Below are 3,805 nucleotides of genomic sequence, written 5' to 3' on the forward strand. Positions count from 1 at the left end.
TTTTCCCTGAAGTTAGGGAGGGAATAAAACCCCTTACCTAAATGCCAGGTGGATAGTTAACCACTTTAACTACGAACAATCACCCTTAAGCTACATAATCTTTACTCCCTGGAATGGAGTTAAGAAACGCCCTAACCTTTGGAATAGAAATTGACAGGATTAAAATCACTTGGTATAAATACAGATGTAACAAGACAATAAAAGACAGAACTTGGCTGGAGATCCTGGCTAGAGATCCTGGCTAGGCTGCTGATCAACTGAACGCTGTCTCTGTGTCATTCCTTCTTTGTCGTTTCCTTCCACACCTTTAAGGCGGAGAATATGTCGGATAGCGAGGACAGCAATTTCTCTGAGGAGGAGGACAGGGAACGCAGCAGTGACGGCAAGGAGGCCGAGGTAGAGGAGGAGTGGCGGAGTGCAGCAGGCAGTGAGAAGGAGGAAGAGCCCGAGGAAGAAGAAGAGGAGGAAGAATATGATGAGGAAGAAGATGATGACCAACCTCCCAAGAAACCCCGTCATGGTGGCTTCATTCTGGATGAGGCTGATGTGGACGATGAGTATGAGGATGAGGAACAATGGGAAGATGGAGCAGAGGACATCCTAGAGAAAGCCTCCAATATCGATAATGTTGTCCTGGACAAAGATCGTTCTGGGGCTCGCCGCCTACAGAACCTCTGGAAGGACCAGCGAGAAGAAGAATTAGGCAAGTATTACATGAAGAAATATGCCAAGTCATCTGTGGGAGAGACGGTGTGTGGAGGGTCTGATGAGCTCTCTGATGACATCACTCAGCAGCAGCTGCTCCCAGGAGTCAAGGAGCCAAATCTGTGGACTGTCAGATGTAAGATTGGGGAGGAACGGGCCACAGCCATTTCCTTGATGCGCAAGTTCATTGCTTACCAGTTCACAGACACGCCCCTGCAGATTAAATCGGTAGTGGCACCAGAGCACATGAAGGGCTACATCTACGTGGAGGCCTATAAGCAGACCCACGTGAAGCAGGCCATCGAGGGCGTGGGCAACCTGCGGCTTGGCTACCGGAACCAGCAGATGGTGCCCATCAAGGAGATGACAGATGTGCTCAAAGTGGTGAAGGAGGTGGCCAACCTGAAACTGAAATCCTGGGTCCGCCTCAAGCGAGGCACCTATAAGGATGACATCGCACAGGTGGATTATGTGGAGCCCAGGCATAACACCATCTCTCTGAAGATGATCCCACGCATTGACTATGACGGCATCAAGGCCCACATGAGCTTGAAAGACCGCATTGCTAAAAGGAAGAAGTTTAAACGGCCTCCACAGAGGCTGTTTGATGCTGAGAAGATTAGGTCCCTGGGGGGTGATGTCGCCTCTGAAGGTGACTTCCTCATCTTCCAGGGGAACCGTTACAGCCAGAAGGGCTTTCTGTTTAAGAGCTTCGCCATGTCTGCTGTGATCACAGAGGGTGTGAAGCCCACACTCTCTGAGCTGGAGAAGTTCGAGGACCAGCCGGAGGGCATCGACCTGGAGGTGGTGACTGAGAGCACAGGGAAGGAAAGGGAGCACAACTTCCAACCTGGGGACAATGTGGAGGTATGTGAGGGTGAGCTCATTAACCTGCAGGGCAAGATTCTCAGTGTGGACAGCAACAAGATCACCATCATGCCCAAGCATGAGGACCTCAAGGACATGCTAGAGTTCCCGGCCCAGGAACTTAGGAAGTACTTCAAGATGGGGGATCATGTGAAGGTGACTGCGGGCCGATTCGAGGGTGACACAGGCCTCATTGTGCGAGTGGAGGAGAACTTTGACATCCTCTTCTCCGACCTCACCATGCATGAGCTGAAAGTGCTTCCCCGGGATCTGCAGCTCTGCTCAGAGACGGCATCAGGTGTGGATGTTGGGGGCCAGCATGAATGGGGGGAGCTGGTACAGCTGGACCCTCAAACCATGGGTGTCATCGTGCGACTGGAGCGGGAGACCTTCCAGGTGCTTAATATGTATGGGAAGATGGTGACTGTCAGGCACCAGGCTGTGACTCAGAAGAAGAACAACCAATTTGCTGTGGCCCTGGACTCAGAACAGAACAACATCCATGTAAAAGACATAGTCAAGGTCATTGATGGCCCCCACTCAGGCTGGGAGTGTGAGATTCACCATCTCTTCCACAGCTTTGCCTTCCTGCATTGCAAAAACTCATGCAGAACAGGGGCATGTTTGTCTGCAAGACACATCACCTGGTGCTGGCTGGGGGCTCGAAGCCACGAGATGTGACCAACTTCACCTTGGGTGGCTTTGCCCCAATGAGTCCCCGGATCAGCAGCCCCATGCACCCCAGTGCTGGAGGTCAGCGTGGTGGCTTTGGTAGCCCAGGTGGCAGCAGTGGTGGCATGAGCAGGGGCCGGGGTCGAAGAGACAATGAGCTCATCGGCCAGACTGTGCGCATCTCCCAGGGGGGACATAAAGGATACATTGGTGTGGTGAAGGATGCCACAGAGTCTACGGCCCGAGTGGAGCTGCATTCTACCTGCCAGACCATCTCTGTAGACCATCAGTGGCTCACCACAGTGGGCTCACGGCACGCGGGTGGCATGAACTCAACCTATGGGCGGACGCCCATGTATGGCTCCCAGACACCCATGTATGGTTCTGGCTCCAGCACACCCATGTATGGCTCTCAGACACCTCTTCAGGATGGCAGCCTCACTCCACATTATGGCTCGCAGATACCCCTGCATGATGACAGCCGTACTCCTGCCCAGAGTGGGGCCTGGGACCCCCAACAACCCTAACACGCCATCACGGGCTGAGAAAGAATATGAGTATGCCTTCGATGATGAGCCTACTCCATCCCCACAGACCTATGGGGGTACACCCAATCCCCAAACACCTAACTACCCAGACCCCTCATCTCCGCAGGTTAACCCGCAGTACAACCCACAGACGCCAGGGACGCCAGCCATGTACAACACAGACCAGTTTTCCCCCTATGCTGCCCCCTCTCCACAAGGCACTTACCAGCCCAGCCCTAGTCCCCAGAGCTACCACCAGGTGTCACCAAGCCCAGCTGGCTACCAGAACACCCACTCTCCGGCCAGCTACCACCCCACACCCTCACCCATGGCCTATCAGGCCAGCCACAGTCTGAGCCCTGTTGGCTACAGTCCAACCTAGAGCCCCCTCCCCTGGTGGCTACAACCCACATACACCAGACTCAGGCATTGAGCAGAATTCTAGTGATTGGGTAACCACTGACATTTAGGTGAAAGTGCAGGACACCTATCTGGATACGCAAGTGGTAGGGCAGACGGGGGTCATCCGCAGTGTCATGGGCGGCATGTGTTCTGTGTACCTGAAGGACAGTGAGAAGGTTGTCAGCATCTCCAGTGAGCACCTGGAGCCCATCACCCCCACCAAGAACAATAAGGTGAAGGTCATCCTGGGCGAGGATAGGGAAGCCACAGGGGTCCTGCTGAGCATCAGTGGTGAGGATGGCATCGTACACATGGATCTCGATGAACAGTTCAAGATCCTCAACCTCCTCTTCCTGGGGAAGCTCCTGGAGGCTTGAGGCGGGCCAGGCTGGTGAACTTCGGCAGACATTTGGCAGATAAAGGGTGTCCCTTCTTCCTTCCCCAGTCCTTGGTTCAGACATAGGATCCAGGCGTGGAGCAGACCCTAGCCTGGTTGTTCAATATTCTTTGTTTTCTTTTCAGGATTCCTATCTTTCTCCTTGATGTTTATGGGAATCAGAGTAGAGTCTGGGGGAGGGTCCCCATCCTGTATCCCCCCTTCCTCAGCTTGCTTTTATGTTAGGGTCTTTCAA

General features: G+C 53.6%; 1 pseudogene; it reads left to right on the forward strand.

Annotated features, from left to right (window-relative positions):
* The first annotated feature begins 315 nt into the window (after nucleotides 1–315).
* LOC139002212 (transcription elongation factor SPT5 pseudogene) lies at nucleotides 316–3,566 on the forward strand (annotated as a pseudogene).
* The last annotated feature ends 239 nt before the right edge of the window (nucleotides 3,567–3,805 follow it).

Source organism: Myotis yumanensis, unplaced genomic scaffold, assembly GCF_028538775.1.
Source record: "Myotis yumanensis isolate MYYU_CA2020_CCGP unplaced genomic scaffold, mMyoYum1.0.hap1 SCAF_2, whole genome shotgun sequence".
NCBI lineage: Eukaryota > Metazoa > Chordata > Mammalia > Chiroptera > Vespertilionidae > Myotis > Myotis yumanensis.